This window comes from Bombus huntii, unplaced genomic scaffold (genome assembly GCF_024542735.1).
Source record: "Bombus huntii isolate Logan2020A unplaced genomic scaffold, iyBomHunt1.1 ctg00000072.1, whole genome shotgun sequence".
Taxonomy (NCBI): domain Eukaryota; kingdom Metazoa; phylum Arthropoda; class Insecta; order Hymenoptera; family Apidae; genus Bombus; species Bombus huntii.
Window position 1 is genome coordinate 77,798 of NW_026099330.1, and position 20,597 is coordinate 98,394.

The following is a 20,597-nucleotide window of genomic DNA, read 5'->3' on the forward strand; positions in this document are numbered from 1 at the left end:
TTCTAACATCTGGCAACAGTCTTTTGTCTCCACTAAGACCTTGACGCCCTCTAACCCTTACACACACACTCTCATGTACAGTGTAAATGTATCACTTCCCTAACAAATAAGTATGTTATTTCGTTACCACTTATCTCGTTCATCTCGCTGCTGTGTGCTGCGTGCGCTGTTGCCATCCATATGCCTGCTCCTGAGTTGCCATATTCGCTCGTGCCGGCTGCTGATTGACGATGGAAGTTTCCACGCCCCCTGTTCGTATTGCCTTTGTTTCCTCTTCCTCTGCTGCGACCACGTGTTGACCCACGCCGATAACTGTTACTGCTTCCCGCTTGGACGCCATTTTGACACTCTCATGCAAAATATCCCACTCTTCCACATTTGAAGCATCCTTCCTTTTTTGCAGCAAAGGCATTAGTTTTCATTTCTCCTCGATTAGACTTATCTTTCTTTTCCGCTATTTCTATTTTATTCTTCACGCACGCTACCGTTTGTTTCTCTTCTTTCACTGCATCTATTATATCCGCTATGTAGCTATACTCTTCGGGTAACGTATTGTTTTCGCACGTTCGCTGGGAGACGCGATCTCGAAGAAGCGCGCCAACGGGAGTCGTAAATTCCCGTTACGATTTGCTAATCGACGCCGCGAATCGCTCGATCCCTTATTTCGTTTAGGATAATAAGGGTAGTTAAATGAAGGATAACGCTGTTGCTAACAGGTTATTATATATTTTCACAAACCAACAACTTCGGTGTAACACAAAATGAATATTTGTTATGAGATGACTACGAATGAGTGCGACCTGAGTCTCTAGACGGATTATCGCGTATACTGATGGATTTGTCGACTCATTGTATTCGAATTGCTGACCGCTTGACGAGATGCTTGATTGAGACTGACTGATCTTCGGGTGTAAACCCGGTCGAAGGATGTTGACTGTTCGAAGGATGTAAAGTCAGTGATGTTCGGAGACGATGCTGTGGCGGAGGAAAGCTAAGGATGGGTGTGTCTAGCGCACGGGACCATCGGATTTGTTGGTGACGATTTTGACTAAGGGAGTGAGGGAAATAGTCTTCGTTGTTAATTGGTTAAACGAAGGGTCTTAACCGCCCTCGAGAGAAAGTGGTTCGTGGGAGGAAAGTTGCATCATACGTGAGAAAAACCAACTTTCCCTTGTCAAGCCGTAGTAGACAAAGGTCTTTAGAAATGCTTTGGAAACAGACGTTTGTTCAGTTTGAAGGACCTCGACTAGGAAATTCCTAAGATTTATGGAAGATACTTGAGACTATTGAGGGTACGCAGTGAGTATCCGAAGACATCTGGTTGCCATCTTGCCCGCGGTGTGTGGCCTGGGCTAGGTAGAGTTACGCGACGTAACACGTATTTATCATGTAATTCAGCTTTTCCCTTTCACTCACTTTTGCGCCTGCACCTTTTAATTCATTTATTAATTTTTCAAGATCGCTAAAAAACGATGCTGAATCACTGTATTTATCAAGACTTATCTTCTCCAATCTCCTTCTGCACACGATCTAGTGCCGTCGATTCTTTCAAGTACACTTCGTCGAACTTTTTCATTATTTCATACGCTGTTTTTTCTTCCCTAATATATTCTAATTGTCTATTTGAGAAGGCACTGTAAATTATATTTATCGCCTTCAGATCCTTTTTATCCCAGTCTGGATTGTCTGTTTCAGTCTTCACTCTAGTTATAACAATATCACATTCTTTATATCTCAGAAACATTGTTATTCTTTTCTTCCACATACCGTAACCCTCACCATCGAATATCGATAGCATAATTTCCGATCTCTCCATTTTAATTGATTTCCTATTCTTTACTCAAGCGTTCCTACGTGCTTGAAGTATTTTTTCTTTTATTTTATATTCTTTGAACGTTTCTTCCCTTACTAAACTCGCAAGACTAAAAACCACGCACTAAATAGCTTGCAAAACTAGTAACCACGCTCTGCTACCATGTTAAGGTATAGAGAGGATTCGAAAATACAAATAGTTTACTTTATTTCGCACACAACAGCTATACATATATATATTACACTCTGAAGACTTCGATAACCTTCTTGCACGCACGCTTGTTGTCAACCACCTCCTCTAGATTCTCCTAACAGCCTCCAATCGTCTTTTGTCTCTACTGAGACCTGGACGCCCTCTGACGCTTACACACACATTCACGTGTACAGTGTAAATGTATCATCTACGTAACAAGATCATCAACGTAAAATCCTACCGTCCTCCCGAACATCATAAAACCGAAATAAATAAACAGATGACTGAAATGTTAAACAAAGAGATTATAGAACCCTCCGACTCTCCCTATAACTCTCCTGTCTGGGTCGTTCCAAAGAAAATCGACGCATCAGGGAAACAAAAGTGGCGAGTAGTGATTGACTTTAGGAAGTTAAACGAACTAACAGACCAAGACGCGTATCCACTACCTGACATTAACGATATACTATCACAGCTAGGAAATAAGAAATATTTCTCCTCTTTAGACTTATCCTCAGGGTTCCATCAAATACCCATGGACGAGAATTCAAAGAAATACACTACATTTAGCACACCATAAGAACACTTCCACTATAATAGAATGCCATTCGGGCTCAAGAACGCACCTGCTACCTTTCAAAGAATGATGGATACCACGTTAAGAGGTTTGATTAACAATCATTGTTTCGTTTATCTCGATGATATCATTATATTCGGGCAATCGATGGAAGAACATACTAAAAACTTAGTCATTATATTCCAAAGACTCGGGAAAGTAGGTCTAAGAATACAACCAGATAAATGTGAATTCTTAAAGCCCGAATTAGAATATCTAGGACATGTAGTGACAGCAGATGGAGTAAAACCTAACCCTAAAAAGATAGAAGCAGTAAAGAATTTCAAACTACCAAAAAATCCTACAGATGTAAAATCATTCCTTGGGCTAGCTGGATACTATAGAAAATTTATTAGAAACTTCTCTAAAATTGCCAAACCTCAATCTATTTTTAAAGAAGGACATTTAGTATTAATTCATAACGATCATAAAGAACACAAGATAGATACTGAATGGCCAGGGCCATACACCATTGAAAAAGTGAAAAACCCCTTATTATGAAATAATAGTAAATCACTCGATTAGGAAAATACATGGTAACCGTATTAAACCTTACTTTCCAGGACGATCTTCACCTTCTTCATAGTTAGCTAAGCTAAACGTTATACCCCTTAATGGTAGTTCTATATATCAAGAAAAATTAGCTCATGCATACTTATATAGCGAATCCGTAAACGTAATTATAGGTTTAGACATTAAGGATATATATGCAAAACTCAGCGAAATTAAAAGATTTAGACTAATGTTAACAGAACATTTTAAAAGTGAATGCCCGTATTCCAATGAAATGATTACACGCGCTCGCAAAAGAAATTTAGACAATGTAATCATGCATATTAAATTTATGACACACACTTGTTACCGAAGAGGCTCATTGAATTTTGTTGGATCCATTTCTAGAAGTCTATTTGTAACTCTGGATAACGATAATTTAGAATTAATGAATAAAAATATAGATAAATTTTTTGATGAAAACAATAACTTAAAAACCAATATAACTTACAAAACAAATTTCAAAACTATAGCTTTACCCTTAACTGACAGTCTAGAAGAAATCCTAACAAAAATTGAAAACGCTCCAAAAATCATTAATAATGTATAATCGTATAGAATGCACCTCAATCAAATTTCCAACGAAGTAAACTCTCTTAATTATGAACATAGAATTAGAAGTCTTAAGAAATAGGAACTAAGTGTCTTATAAATTATTAGTTATATTGATCTAGCATTACTAGGAACATATGTATATTTAACAAAATAGGATTATTCGATATTATAAGCAAATGCCTACCTTCCAAATTATGTATTCGCGTATTATGTTGTAAAACCAAAGAAAAAAAAAGACACAGGTATAAGCAATATCTCTAGACCAATAGAGCGCACCTTTAAACACATATTCCACACCTGAAATACAACCATTACGAGAATTACCTGAAGACACCAATTCAGTCATCCTCGAAGCAAGGCATGTAAGATTCCAAAAGGGCATACAAAAGGAGGCACTACACCGAAAATAAGAGTCTGGAGGACCAGCCGCACTCTAACACTGGGGGAATGTAACGTCAACAAATATGTCCAACCGACTCAGGAAACCTGAACCGCCTTGCACACGACACCGACTCCCAAAATAAAGGATTATGAATTCGGCACGTAGGCATAAGATAAACGAACATCTAGAAGGGCTGGTTCTTGATCGAGGCTTCAGTCTTTCGGTAACAGTTTAATCGCACACTTGTAATCCTATTATAGAATAGAGGTATCTCGAACTCTGGTTCAAGAACCCAACATTTTTTTATTATTATTTTCCCATTACTTTTACGTGACAAGCAAAGCGTAACGATAAACAAACTCCGGGCAAAACAATGTTGCCGCTGCGTGCAATCGTCAACCGAGGTTGAATTTAAAGTTTTCGATACTCCCCCGAGTATAAATAAAAGAACACGATCGTTAAGACAGTTAGTATCGAACATTCTTATAGCGAATTAATATCGAACGAACGTAAGCATTACCTTGTATACACATATCGAGCAACACTAAGCGAACGACGACTAATTCTGTACTGCAAATAATTTTAAATACATTTGACTACACTAAGTATCAACTCGTCTGGTCATTAATCAACAACGCGTTTAATCGTCCTCCACATACATGTTGTATAAGCTACTATGTGTATATTTATTTATGTTTCCCATAGTACAGACGTATTCCTTATTTTATTGTAGCTGTGTAATTTCAGTAGTCTTGCATAAAGGACATCTGTTTTGTTGCAATTGTATCAGCTATTAATTGTAATACTTGAAGCGTTTGTATCTAATCGTCATGCATCTGTGGTGGCACTCGACCATGGAACTTTCCAACGGTTTCGCGACACAAAGCGCTATACCTTCAAAGCGTAAGGCCGACACGCCTAATGTACCATTGATATCCCTACAGTTCTTTCGCCGAATATTCGGAAGAATGCATACGCGGCAACCGTTGCGGACATCTAATAAACGCGTGCGTAGTGGAGATATCGAGGGGCAACAAAGAAAAGAATCCATTTGGTTTCGAATCAAAGATTCATTCTGCCCCGAGCTGCGGAGTGCGAAAGGTTAAGCGTCATAGCGAAGCAAACACAATTAGAGATACGTGATTATTGACTCTTGATAGTTAATCGTTAATCGTTAATCGTTGTTCATCGTTAATCGTTAATTGTTTTTGATCGTTCATCGTTAATCGTTAATTGTTGTTGACAGTTAATCGTTAGTCGTTAATTGTTGATCATAAATTGTTGACTGTTGATTGTTAATAATTTAATTAACTTTTTTGTTGAACATCAAGAGTATTTCTTGTGGGCACCTTCACCCACTATCCACCTCACATCGTTATTCTACATACGGAAGGCAAGATTGATATCAAGTTCGAAGGACAGACCGCAGAAGTCTGGTCTCTGCTATTACCACGAGACCTTTCGAGACCGCGCAAGGAAGTGCCGGGCCCCTTGCAACTGGACCCAGTGAAACGAGACCAGCCGTCCGTAAACGCGGCATGTGGCGATGGCTTTAGTATCCCATCGCATTTTCGTGACGGACAGGGCACCAAGGATCTCTTTTCTTGTGAACACCGGTGTCAATATAAACGTATACTCGTGCAACAAACTACGCGGATCCGCGAACAAAGATACGTACGAGCTGTTCGCGGCGAATCGAGTGGTCGAAGCAAACCGAAAACGCCTTTCGCGAGTCAAAACGCATCGTCTCTGACGCCACAATGTTAGTGTCACGACCGGCATACTTCAAATCCGATGGACTGACGATGGAGATAAAGATGTGGCGGCACTCGGCGACAATCGGCGGCAATATCGCTGAAGTGTCTAATGAACCATCAACATCCCAACGGTCCTTCCGCCGAAGGTTCTAGAAGAAAGAGCACGTGGCAACGGTCGCGGACGCCTAGCAAATGCAAATGCATGGTGGGGATGTTGAGGGATGACAAAAGAAAGTAATCGGATTCGATCGAAAGTCAAATCATAAGAGCTTCAGTCTTGGAAAGTCACGCCTAGAGTTTGGAAGTGGATTGTAAAGTGAATTGTTGTTAGAAAAAAAATAAAGTTTCTTTTTTTTATTTACACCTCAAATTTCTTTTTTTATTTTGTTATTTTACGTGACATTAGCGCATTCGGTATCGGCAACAGCGCGTGAACGACAAATGGCAGCCGCTAGGATTCGTTACAAAATCTTTGTCTCCCGTGCGATTAATTCTGTATTTAGAATAATTTTAAATATATTTGACAATATCAAGTATCAACTCGTCACGTCATTATTTAAATCATCCACCACAAATCCAAAAACAGAATAAGGAAAACAGAGAAACGAACAAATAGAAAATTAAGTTGCTAACATGTTTTTCTATAATAATATTTTAACATCAATATTGTAATACGCAATGTGTTACGCCGCCTAAAACATCTGCACGCCAGCCCGCGCGACCGGACAACAACCGACCTGCGTAACGTCACTTCGACCCTCAATAAACCTAAGGACCCACCATAACTTTCACTTCCCTGTATTGTTTCGCCATGTGTCTTCAATCCGTTTGTCTTGAAGAATTTCTAAAGCTTAAAAATATTCTCGAAACACAGTCGGTTTTTAGAGAGGTCCTTGGGTTTATTAGTCGCACTTAAAACACGGAGAAAGCGGGTATGCACCCATTAGGAAAATCCGAATAGCCCTGTAATAAAACAAGCTAGGTTTTTCTCACGCACACAGTCATCTATCCACCACGATGGTAGGAGACTCGATACTCATCCCTTCGAGCAGTAGTGCAGGTCATGACCAATCGACACCGCGCTTCGTGGCCCTCACTTTTTCTAACGAAAGTGGGAACAACGAATCCGCGTTCTTTAGGCACAGGGGCACACCCACACCGAACTTTTCTTCCGTATTAGAAAAAGAGCGACAGACAGTCTAAAAACTAACGCCTAACGCGGCAGTCTACACATAGCGCGAGAGTCGCATACTTCACGCAAATCTTTTGTCGGTTCTCGGTGTTGTCGAACACACATCTTCTCTCCTAAATATATTATAGTGCTAAGTCCATTAATACATTAATTTCCATTATAAGAGCCCTGCTCTAGCGTACATATCTATCGCATCTTCATGCGACAAGTTGTTAACTATTTATTTCTCTACGTCAGTGTAATCTAAGTGTTGGAAATATATAATTTATAATTCTGTGAATCACAGTGTTATACAAACTCAATCACCCCTATTATCTCAACGGAAATCAGGGGATCGATCAATTCGTGGTGTCGATTGTTATAATCGTAACGGGGATTTACGACCCCCGTTGACGTCTCTCCTCGCGATTACGTCTCCCCGCAATTGGTCGAAATTTACACAATGTGAAAATGAAAAAATTGGAAGCAACCGAACTACGGATGAAACTAAATCACTTCGCTGCTTGTAAAGATAACTTTTAGTGTTATAAACATAAGTCAAGTAGCAAAGAGCATAAATTGAATTTACCCAAACTCTTCTTGAAATCTGACAAAATGATTCTTTATTTTGTCAAAAAAATCTTTACGTATTTTCCATTCCCATTCGTCGCTTTTTTCAGTGGCGTGTTTATCGCTACGTCGAAACTCCGTCGGGTAGCAGTTAATTTCATTTAAAGTAGAAAACTATTCAGAAACGTGTATACGTTACACAGCAACAAACCAGTCGCCCTGTTATTACCTCGTTCTCAACAGTTCAAATTTCAGGGACAACCGACTACTTAGTATCGACCCAGTACGTCATATTTACTCGCCAAAAGAATTGTAAACGAAAATTGTAACCAGACGTGCCGTTAGTAACTACCATTTTTCGCGAAACTTCTTTTTCATTTGGCGGAAATTTAAACAAACCCCGAAACACCGTGGCGTTTTGCAACTGTCTTTAATCCTTTAAGATAAAAAAGATTGACGCAAAATTTTGACGGGATGAAATTTCACGATATATTCAGGTGAAACGATGCGAAATTAGAGCGAAGCTTATAATGGGAATATAGTTTGCTTGTCTGTTGTCATAAAATGAGATATGCAGAATATATTAAAAAATAGAGTATATGTAATACGAAACTTTATATTATTCATGTTATTATGGACAAAATATCACAATATGTTCATATATTTAAATCTCCTCCGAAAAAGATTATTGTATGTAGAACACAGTTTAACTGTATTTTGAATTCTTGTTTATCAGATCACAATTGATAAGTTGATATTAGGATGATTATCCTCATTTGAAACAATTTTGTGACTGTTACTTGTCAATATACTTTATATCTTATGTACATTTTAAATATAGTACGCAAACTCGAAGTTGCAAGGAACATTAATAAAAACTCAATATTTCAATAACGCCTTTCATGATTATAATTAAATATTTTTTCAAAATGTCGTATCAGTGTTACATCTAGCACCCCCTCCCCCACACACAAAAGTTTACCAATTTATAATATATGTACTAGTAGATTGACAAGTTACGATTTACAGGTTATATAGAATTCTATTTTATGATTTTATAATTTTTCGTTAAATACAATAATCAAATAACTTGCAAATAGTAAAATTTCATTTGTTTTATCGTCAAACTTGTGCAAGGGAACATATTAATGCTGGTAACTTTAGTGACTTGCAAAATTTCAATAGTGCAAGACAGGCCAGATATTCAATTGCAATTGGTTGCTATCCATATTTTCATCGGTCTTACAATAACCTTATGTTATCAATTATGAATTAAAAAGTTAATGAAATCACAACTCACCCAAGGCCAATGGGTATGACTTCTTTTCGAAGATCGATTGAAATCTCGAGTTTGTTGTTTGAGACATTCAGTTACCACAAGACAAAAACACCACTCCATTACAGCCGACGTAAACAAAACATGACAGATTCTTCCAATTCTCGGACAACAAACATAGGCATACATACTGTTTTAAAGTCACAGTCTGTCGTTGAACTTTCGCCAAGTAACTTGATACGCACATATACACGTCCCTCGAAATCAGTTTTCGACGAAAATACATACGTGACATGTTATGTTGCAACCGAACGTGAATTTCTCGCGGGAAATAGCCTGATATCGTTTATTTATGCGTCTCTCAAATACGAATTTTACTATACACTTCGTTTAAGACACGCCATTTTGCAAAACGATTATCGAAAGATTACTGCTTACATCGAGATCGAGAATAGATTCGCAGGAAGCTGGATGCCGCGATTTCTTCCCGCGCTTTACTTTCTTCCGAAGTTGTGATTGGTTGATTTCCTGCTGCCATATTCGGTTTCGCCGAGAATCGTGAACACGTACGCTGGAAGCAATGCGGGGTAATTATTTAATTTATTTCATAATATTATTTAACATATATCGTGAAAAGTTCTGAATATTCGGATTCTTCTGTTATCGTTTCATCGTATGTTAGCATTATCAGCTCTCGATATCGAATTGGCAAACAGAATTTTTCTCATACAAAGTAAGTCACATTAAGTATATGTATATGTATAGTCGAAGCAATGCAATTAAAAATTTTTCCATTTTAATTGCTATTATTTATCACAGACATTTTACCGAGCATTCATTTTATAAATCTTATACATACATATATATATATATATATATCGGGTTTACATTAGAATTAGGGTTAGGGGCGTGAAACGAATCTTCGTTTGGGTTACACGTTGTCGTTATGCAATGGAGAAGACATTGACTAGTGCAAATACGATTATTATAGAACCGGACAAGTAACCGCGGTAGTTAGGTGCTCGAGATACTAATGACAATGATCCTAGGTTCAATAACGAATCCGCGGTCAACGGGATGACAACAGAACGTACTCACAAAGTCTAAGTCTGAGAATAATCACTGATCGCGAAGGCGTTACTCTTGGATCGATGAGATCGCGAGCGAGAAAGCCTTTCCCGTCCCGATGATGCCACACAGGAAAACTATAACGGGGTGTGTCTAAGGATACGAGATCATCGGATTCGTCGAGAAAAGCCTTCGTTCAGAAAGTGTTGCTGCTAATTGGTTAATCTCCATATCGGTGGTTAGAAAAGGATGCTAGCCGCCCTCGAGGGAAAGTTGCTAGTGGGAGACGCCGCTCGTTGAAAAATATGTCTTCCCTATCTTCCCGTAGTTGGGACAAAGACTGTTTGTCTGTTTGAAGGACTTTAGTTAACTAAACCTTAAGATTTATAACGGGCCCTCGGGCTAGCCGAACATGTACTGCGGAGACGCATCGACATCTGGCAATCATCTTACTCGAAGAATAGGGTCTGCACGTGGCGAGCCACGGGACAGAAACCGTTGGAATGTTTACTGTCGCGTGTCGCCACAAATATTTCTTTTAAGGAGAGCTATAGAATTACTTCATACCTTTGTTAGGCAAAGCGTTCATCCCGTGACCGCGGCTACGTTCGGCGACTGACTGTCGCCTCGAACCCAAGCTCATTATCACAATTCTCGAATAATTACAATCGGGTTGAATAACTACAATTGTTCAATTACAGCTATAGTAGACTCTAGGTTACAATGTTGCGGGATTATCCAAAATTCCAAAGGCTCCGGTGTTCTTTCATCTCCGACACGGCCATCCTGACTATCACACGTCCTCGTGTGTAACTAAAATATCGTATTTCTTACATTAGATTCGATACAACTGACATTATTTGCGATTTAACTAAATGTCCAAGTAAGTCAAGGGTCCAGTGCAATAACAAAGTTTCGTTCGGAGGTTTGACAACAGAAAAATAAAAGAGAATAGGAATTTGTAATGTTATAATTTGTATTCAAAGTGTTAGGTGCGTTCTGTGAGTCGCCAGCCAGACCGTAATGACACAACAGATCATTTTCGATTTCGTACACCGGTGAACCTCAGTTTGTTGGATCATATTGCCACGTTGGGTGCATTACACCCAGAAAGCACGTAAGCCCACTCAACGGGTTACAACAAAAGCACGTAACCCCACTCAACGGGTTACAACAAAAGCACGTAACCCCACTCAACGGGTTACAACAAAAAGCACATCAACCCACTCAACGGGTTACAACAAAAACACATCAACCCTCTCAACGGGTTACAACAAAAACACATCAACCCACTCAACGGGTTACAACAAAAACACATCAACCCACTCAACGGGTTACAACAAAAACACATCAACCCACTCAACGGGTTACAACAAAAACACATCAACCCACTCAACGGGTTACAACAAAAACACATCAACCCACTCAACGGGTTACAACAAAAACACATCAACCCACTCAACGGGTTACAACAAAAGCACATAAAACCACTCGGTGTATTACTATGACCACAACGCAGTGTTAATGATCCTCTGAGGTCAGTGTACTTGCATCGTTATTATCACCGCCGTTGTCATCACCGCAGACGTCTAACTCAGCAGGGACGCAACCTTCTGGCATTTTTCTCAGTCTGTCGTGTCTGTCCTTATATGATCGTTTGCCGTCTAAGGTTTTTAGGGTATATCTATCTCCTTCCAAAATCTCGGCTATTACGAATGGACCCCTGAATTTCGGATCTAACTTCGTCTGGTTTCTTTCCTCGTTTTTACGTAACACGAAATCGCCAAGGTTGAACCTAACTATTTTAGCTTTGTTTTTGTCGAACCTATCCTTATCGTATTTGGCGCAGTGATACATCGAGCATTTTCGACGATCGCATTTGCGTCTAAGTTAGTTTCGCTTAGTAAGGAGTTATCCCGGTGATCGTGGATTCGTTTGAACTCAAACATTGCTAATAGTATTATTTAATTTAATTATTCGTAGATCGTATTATTCATTAGGCTTAGTGTTTGTTAGACTTATTATTAGTTGTACTTATTATTTGTTAAGCTTAGTGATAGACCTGTATATATGTCTAAATAAAATCTCGGCTTTGTGAAACGATGGCTAGTCCACACGAAGAGTCGTCGCGCGCCCAAAATTCGAATCGTGACCCGACATATATATATATATATATATATATATATATATATATAACCAATTTATAATATATATATATGAACACACACACACACACACACACACACACACACACACACACACACACACACACACACACACACACACACACAAATATATATATACACACACACAAATATATATATATATATACACACACAAATATATATATACACACACACAAATATACAAACACACACACATATATATATATATACAAACAATAGAAATACTTTCGTGTGCTATTATACGTAGTTCGATAGTTTACATTTCACGGGCCCCGTGTTGCACCTGCGTCGGTTTCGTTCCTGTTTCCAACGTATAAGTGTAGCGTCAGTGATTCGCGTGACGCGACGCAACCTTCAACGTTTGTTTTTCTCCGTTTATGCGTTGTGTGTTCGTTTGAATGAAAACGTCGCGAGTGTTGTAACAAAAACCACGGAAAACAGAAGAAGAATACGGGAGCAAAAGGAATTCCAGGCTACAGCAGAATGCCCATTGCCCAACAGGGTTTCGTTCCATGGTATTTCAACGAGGTAAGCTACCTCTTTTAGTACGCTTCAAGGCGCCTCTTTCCAACCAATTAATTTGCGTCCAACACCATTTTAACTTCGTATACTCAGAGAAAATATCGTTCTTTTGTATTTTCTAACTCTGATCTATGTATAAATTTACTGCGACGGGTCATTTCTACGGATTAACGTATCTTATAAAAACGTTGCGTGAAATGTTAATAATATATAAGTCTTGAAACATTTGTACTAATTTCATAGAGGAACGTAGTTGGTACCTTCCGGGTGGCATATTGTATGCTTGTTACATGAACTTTCCAAATATCTTACAGTTAAATGGTTGGATTGTTTACTAGAATAAGCAACACAACATTGTTTTTGATTTATTGTGAATGAATTTATAGAATCATATTATTTTACACATATACACTATCGCGCAAAAGTATCCCAACATTTGATTACTTTTGATATTATGTTATTTAATTGCACAATCAAATTGATAGTATGTACCGATATATAATGATTACGATCTGTATTATTATCTTATTCCTATGATGTGGTTTTAACATAGGTCGTAACAAAACGGTCAAAAAAATTCTTTATTCTCAGACTCTGTAGCCTGTAAGAAACGAATTAATTAATTAAGAATCTCGTTGTAACCTACAGGTTCGGAAAAGGCTGATAGGCTTTGGTCTACGTGGTGGTTGGGAATTTTCATTCGTTTCGAGTTCGCTTAGCTGATAAATAGTGAATGTGCATTTCTTCCAAAATAAAGAAGAAAGCGAAGTCGATAGAAACGTGGGTCAAATTTGAAATCATTTCTCGATTATGTGGAGGTTGATTAAACGCGTTGGTGTATATAGTGATGAGACGAGTTGATATTTGGTGTAGTCAAATGTATTTAAAACTATCGGCAGTACTCTTCTAACGATCTCCCTCTAACGAATTTAAATTCGACTTCGGTTGACGGTTGCGCGTAGCGGCGATATTGTTCTGTCCGGAGTTTGTTTATTATCAAGTTTCGTACCTCGAGACGGTATCAATGCCCCGAGGCAAAACAACAACATGAGTTACTCTCGATTCGCATCGTCCTATGACTCATATGCCGCTACAATATGCAATCGAATAAAGTGATAAATAGCTTGCAGATGTTTACGCGTCTCTGAAAATGTTAAAAGATATAACATGTTTAACGCGAAGTATTCGTGATAATATTCGCTGCAATTTGAAATATCTGCGTGCAGTCTCGTAGGTTTTGAATAAAAATTTATCTTTTATCGAAAGATACATACATGTTTTGGCCTATATATAGCTTTGTACTCTTGTAACCTAAAAGAGAAGTCGAAAAAAAGTGATGTTAACTCTTGCAGTAAAAAATTCATTTATGTCAATACTACTTTTAGAAATGCACCAAGAGAAGCAAGACAAATTATTGACGAAACACAGGATAGTCATTTCCGATCCAAAAGAAAAACGCAACTAAAATAATATGTAGATAGCTATTAAGGCAATAAATAATAAAGTCATTGAAATGATCCATCATTTCAAACTAATATCGCTTCTCTTTACTTCAGAACTGCTATAAACATTTTAAATATCATTTATGTCTTGGTTCCCTTGCGAAGTTCTCGAAGAATTCGTCAAATGATGTCATGAACAATATAAATAATCGTAAAAAATCTATATTTGTGTAATATCGGAAAATAAGGATAGAAATTTTTTCCCGATTACTTACAATTTATTAATATTAAACTGAATATACGGATATAAATTGGACAGAGAACGATATTTAACGGAAACTAAATGCAATACTCGTATCTATATCAAATAACTTTACAGTTATTTGATCACTCTCGTCACAACGAATCTAACACACACACTCTCTCTCTCTAACAACTCTATCAATTCTCACGACTCTACTCTTCGACGACTCGAAACGTCTAACGACTCTACTCTTCAACGACTCAATTAGCTCTAACGACTCTACTCTTCAACGACTCAATTCGCTCTGACTCTCGCAACACACTCGCTTTTCGACTCGCATACTCTGACCTCTCGGTCATCGCTCCTTGAACCCGAAACCGTCCTTCTGCTCTAGCGTTCTTTATTGTTTTTCTCATATCTCTGTAAGAACTAGGTGACTTTAGTCACATAGGCGCTCTTAAATGTAAACGAACCACAGAAGGACGACATACACGGTTTTTTCTATTTTCAACCGATCTCTAATTCAAATTTATTCTACGATATTACATTTGTGTTTAAAAAATAGGCGAATAAAGAGAAATAGGATAATCGAGACCGGTGAAAAAGGATCAACCAACATCCCGCATCTGATACAAGCGGAAGAGAAATCAATTTCTATCATGTCGCACGGCGAACAAGAACGCAAATACGGAATCTTTTGTATAATACTACTCCAAACTCTGTTGAGTCGCAGTAATAATAATAATCGGGTGTTGACTTCTGCTCGTTTTTACTTGAAGTTTGCTCGTTACCTCTTTGAAATTTGGTGGATCGTTTTCTGTCGAAACCCGTTCCATCTGACGTTAAAATCAATAAAAACAATATTACGATAAAGACTTTTATCTCCATTGTTGTCAACTTCCGTCAAGTCTTCGTTTTCTGCTCGCTGAATATAATACGGATTCCCAAAAACTTTCTTCGTATGAAATTTTACTAATGTACATTTATCAAACATTGCACATTTTAAAATAGGTTATCATTATAAGATTAAAAAAAAATAGCTAAAAATATCTTGAAACAAAAGAAACCAATTTTGAAGTTTGTTAGCCCGGAAATGTCATGGTAGGAAGGTATACTTCGATATTACTTTTACTATCGATAGGCGTCGCCGTCGTTGCTGTTATCATATACGAGACACAACAAATCACGAAATTGACAAATCACCGGTGATCTCCTCGAGTCGCAGTTCGAACGTTTCACAAATAAGTTAAAGAATTAAACTTTAGATATAGTGGTAAAATTTATCGTATGAATCCAACAGAGTGACGGTTCAGGGTGTTATAACAAAGAGGTATAGAACGCTAATTTGGAAGACTTCTTGTACTGAGGTTTTAGTCCCTCTGAAGCGGTTATCGTCGGGTGTATATCAGAGGCGCCTATCCGTTGCTATCTGGTTATTGTTTCGATAGCTGTGGCATGTAGGATGTTTTGTCTACTCTATTAGTGCTTCTAAGCGTGTGATACTGTCGACGATTCGCCTGTGCATGATTATACATTGAGTAAACGGATAGCCTGAGTTGGAGTTTTGATGATTAGGATAATCGAAATAATTCATAGCCATGGTAATATTTTAACTAATTTATTTTGTTGTCTTTTATAGGCCACTGCAATGAGAAAAGAATTCCTGAAGCCAAAGAAAATGATACACCCAAATAGCAGAAAGTCTATCGCTATTACGAAAAAAGCCAAAAAGTAAATACAATTACTATTAAATTATGTGATTTTGTTATGTACATTTCATTTATTTTATATGATTATATAATACTTTTGTGTAATAAAGAAGGAAATGGACAATGTGTTTTGTTTCAGAATATCAAATAGACAGAAGGCAGAAATGTCCTGCAGAAACAGAATTCAATAGGAGAGAAAATATCGTGGATCAGAAACAATATGATTCCAGGCGTGTGACCCTATACTCCAGAGATAACTGCAAGTTTGTTAGAAACGGAGGTAAAACAAAAATGTATACACATGATGATACAGAGATTGTACATTAAAGATGTGATTAGTTATAGTTCTATATTTGATCCAAAGGTATGTAGCAAGAAATGATGAAGAAATGGAAGAAATTACTATTAAAAGGTCTATAGCTAGCAACAGGAGTAGACAGCATGCTAGGAGGGAACATATAATTAGAGTAGAAAGAACTAGGAGAATATCATACACGTGGAATAGGTAAAGAATTACAGCCAAATTTATTTTCAATATATCCTGATGTACAAACCCTCCTTTATTTTTCAGAAATTTCTGATATTTTAAATGCAACTCAGTGTGAAATGTTATTGAATTGGAATAATGAATTACAGTGTGCGAATAATTTTAAATTTATAAGGTTTGGCGAGAAAGATTTAAAGAAAGTATTAGAGCTAAGAAAAAGAATGAAAATAAGCCATATTAGACTATCCAAATCTCTATTAGCTATGCCTGTAAACAAGAAGAATTTATTCAGCAAGCCAATTGATTCAGATGAAAATAGTGTAATGGAAATAGAATAAATTCTGTAGATATGTCTTTTTATCTTTCATCTCTATTTAAAAACAAGAAAACAGAAGAAAAGCGAACAGTTTCGTCCTTTTTTGTTTGCGAAATGCTAGAAACCGCATTTCGTCTTGCTCTTATCTCCCACGAGAAACAGTCACGTCACAAGATACAAGAGTACGATAGAAGAGAAAAGAAAATGTTCGATTGTGAAATATACAACAAAACTGAAACATGCAGATGAATCACGTGCACGTTATGAATATTCTGCATCGTTTCTCCGCCTTTCCTTCATTTTTTTCGCTAGCTGCTCCATTATTTAAGAACGAAGATATAGTAATTACTCTCAAAGTTGTACATTTCGAAATGGTAGGAAAATCAATAGTACAATGATAAATATACGATTTTAAAAGCTTTTTAGATTTCTTACATACTTAGCATTAATCAAATAGCTTAGTATATAAAAGAGTTTACTTATGTCGCATGTTATAAATGCAGCTGCGTTCGTTACAACAATTCCAATTCCAAGGAATTTCTCTCGAAGATCGCAGTGAAGAATTTGCTTTGTTAAATTATTACTGGTATACTTCGTCAACTTGTGGTATATCGATACAATTTGTCAACCATCACTTTTAATAGCTTCTCGCTAATAAAAACATTTCGTACCTATTTAATAAGAAGCAGTATATTCTTAATTATTTAGAAATTTACTTAATGATGTTTAAAAATACGAATATGTTTAAAAATTATAATGTAAATATATATATTTCATTTCATGTTTTACTAATATATCTCTAATTTAGATTAAATATCTGAAACTTGAAAGAAACTTTTAAAACTTTCAATACATCGCATACGTTTCAAATTTAGTGCATAGTTACATATATATATACGATCGATCTTACTCGATCATCTTACTCGAAGAACAGGGTCTGCGTGTGGCGAGCTACGGGGCAGGGACCGTTGGAACGTTTACTGTCGAGTGTTACAACTATTTCCTTCTTAAGGAGAGCTATAGAATTATTCCATGCCTTTGTTAGACAAAGCGTTCATCCTGTGACCGCGGCTACGTTCGGCGACTGACTGTCGCCTCGAGCCCAAGCTCATTATCACAACTCTCGAACAATTACAATCGGATTGAATAACTACAATTGTTCAATTACAGCTATAGTAGACTCTAGGTTACAATGTTGTGTGGGATTATCCAAAATTCCAAAGGCTCCGGTGTTCTTTCATCTCCGACAAATATATTATGGTATAGTTCCTATTTTCCGACCGCGTGGAAGGAAAATAGGACAGCCTTAATACCAAAGGCTAATAAAGATGGAAATATGGTCGAGAACTGGCGACCAATTACGATCGGCCCAATTCTAGGCCGCATTTTCTCATCACTCCTCGATGGGCGGCTAAGATGGGATATAGATCAAAATATAAGGCTGTTGAGATATGTGTAATTTTCTGTGCTGGACTGAGTTAAGTAGTAGAAATACTTATATGTATATATCAGTGTGTGGAAGTATGTGTGTGTGCGCAGCGTCTCGAAACAAAGGAATGTAAACAGTCAGTCGGTTAAGAGTCGTCGATGAAGAGTCGGGTGTAGAAGGTTCTGAGACGCGTGCAAGTGTGTATCGATAAATATATATAGAATCGTTCATGTAATAAATATATCATTATTTTAGTAATAACTGTCAATATACATTTAATGTTCCTATAACATTATTTCGGCTTCAAAGATCCACAATTCTCAACATGGTAGAAGATCGTGGTTGCCGAGATTTAAGGTTATGGAACCACGTGTAACCGGGAGTGAATGTATAAAAGTCGATTTATAAAAAGGAATAAAAAATTGGAAATAAGTTCTGAAGAGATAAAAAGGCTATTAGTAGAACAAATAAAAAGATTTTGAATAATAAAGAGAATTATTTTTTGAAAAAAAAAAAGGTGTGAATATAGAAAACGAATCAAGATGCCAAGGGACGACGAAATTAAGGTTCAAATATTCGATGGACGCGATTACAGAATGTGGAAGAAAAGAATATTAATGTATCTAAAGTGTAAAAAATGTTATGAACCGGCTACACGAGAGAAAATGGACACGGATGCGCAAGATAAGTGGGATGAAAAGAATCAATGGGCGATGAACTACATCTATAGTAGTATAACGAATGAGCAATTAGAATTTGTTGGTGATCAAGACACTGCTTTAAAAATAATGCAAAAGTTTGATGAGATGTATATGAAGGAATCAACAGCAGTGCAAATTTGTATAAGAAGTAGACTAGGCATGATGAGGTTGAAAGACTTTGAAGAATCAAATTCATTTTTCACGGAATTTGAAAAAACTATCAATGAATTAAAGAGTGCCGGTGCAAATGTAAGCGAACGTGAAAAACTCGACTACATGCTGAAAGCACTAGCAGAATCATTGAGCTATGTTGGTGACTTAATCGACTCAGTGAAAGAAAGTGATCGGACTTGTGAATTTTTGAAAAATAAAATTATAATGTGGGAAACGCGTAGCAAGAAAGAAAGTGATAGAACAAAGTCAAATGTATTTACAGCCGAAAAAAAGGACATAAAGTGCTATGGCTGTGGAAAGTACGGTCACATGGCAAAAAATTGCACAAACACGTATAGAGGCGGAAACAATGGCGCAAACAATGGAAGAACACAACAGCAAGGAGGTGCGTATCAGCCGCAGTAGAATGGGGGTCGCGGCGGACGAAGTTTTGGCCAAAGAAGACGAGGATACGGCCAACGAGGATTTGGCCAACGAGGACAAAGCAGAGGCCGGCAACAACGCTACTACGAGGCAAGTCAACACGACGCAAATTATTCACACAACGAGGGCTACGACGACCAAGAAATTGGATCTTTCCTAACGAGAGTAGAGCGCGAAAATAATAAAAATGAAATTACGGTATGTACTAGCGATACGCGAAAAATAGATTGGATATTGGATAGTGGATGTTCAGATCACATTATAAATAATGACTCTTATTTTGTTGAGTACGAAAATTTAAAAAACCCGATAAATGTGAAGTTAGGAGACGGTAGAATTCTAAAAGAAACAAAAGTCGGAAAAATTTTAACTTACTTTGAAGTAAACAAAAGGAGGATTAAAATTACAATGTCTAATGTATTTTACGTGAAAGAAATGGATAATAACTTAATTAGCTATGCGAGAGTAACGAATGAAAATAAGATAGTCTCAGCAGGAAATACTTTAAAGATATATAACAAATACAGAAAGTTGATAGGGATAGCATTCAAAGATCATGGTTTATATAAGATAAGTAGTTACATTGAAAGGCAAGAATCTCATGCTAAAAATGTAGAAATGTACCCTTCCAAAATAACCGTAGAAGAGCACGCGAGATTTTAGAATTAGTACATACCGATTTAAATGGACCTCATAATAATACCGGGTTTGATGGATCCAAATATTTCTTGACATTTATAGATGACTACAGTAAGTGTGCATTGATTTATACTTTGAAATCAAAAGGTGAAGTTTACAATTGCTTCCTTGATTACATAAACAAAGTCGAAAATCTTACTGGTAAAAAGATAAAGAGATTAAGATACGATAATGGAAAAGAATATACGAACAAAAGCATGTACAATCTAACTAGGGAAAAGGGAATTGTCGTAGGACCATGCCCACCTTATGTTCACGAGTTAAATGGAACAGCTGAGCGCTACAATAGAACAATCATGAATTCCGCTAGATG

At 37.2% G+C, this 20,597-nt stretch overlaps 2 long non-coding RNA genes across 5 annotated transcripts; both read left to right on the forward strand.

The window, feature by feature from the left end:
* The first annotated feature begins 9,456 nt into the window (after window positions 1–9,456).
* LOC126876360 (uncharacterized) lies at window positions 9,457–16,223 on the forward strand. The gene is made up of 4 exons (XR_007694138.1): window positions 9,457–9,471; window positions 12,386–12,666; window positions 15,986–16,077; window positions 16,195–16,223. It is a non-coding gene; the product is annotated as an uncharacterized LOC126876360 (long non-coding RNA).
* A 10-nt stretch (window positions 16,224–16,233) lies between these two features.
* Window positions 16,234–16,896, forward strand: LOC126876359 (uncharacterized). 4 transcript variants are annotated; one of them, XR_007694134.1, is made up of 3 exons: window positions 16,234–16,335; window positions 16,420–16,560; window positions 16,627–16,896. It is a non-coding gene; the product is annotated as an uncharacterized LOC126876359 (long non-coding RNA). The 4 variants fall into 4 exon arrangements; XR_007694135.1 differs by having other exon boundaries at window positions 16,321–16,335; window positions 16,395–16,560; XR_007694137.1 differs by having other exon boundaries at window positions 16,321–16,335; window positions 16,401–16,560.
* Window positions 16,897–20,597: the final 3,701 nt, after the last annotated feature.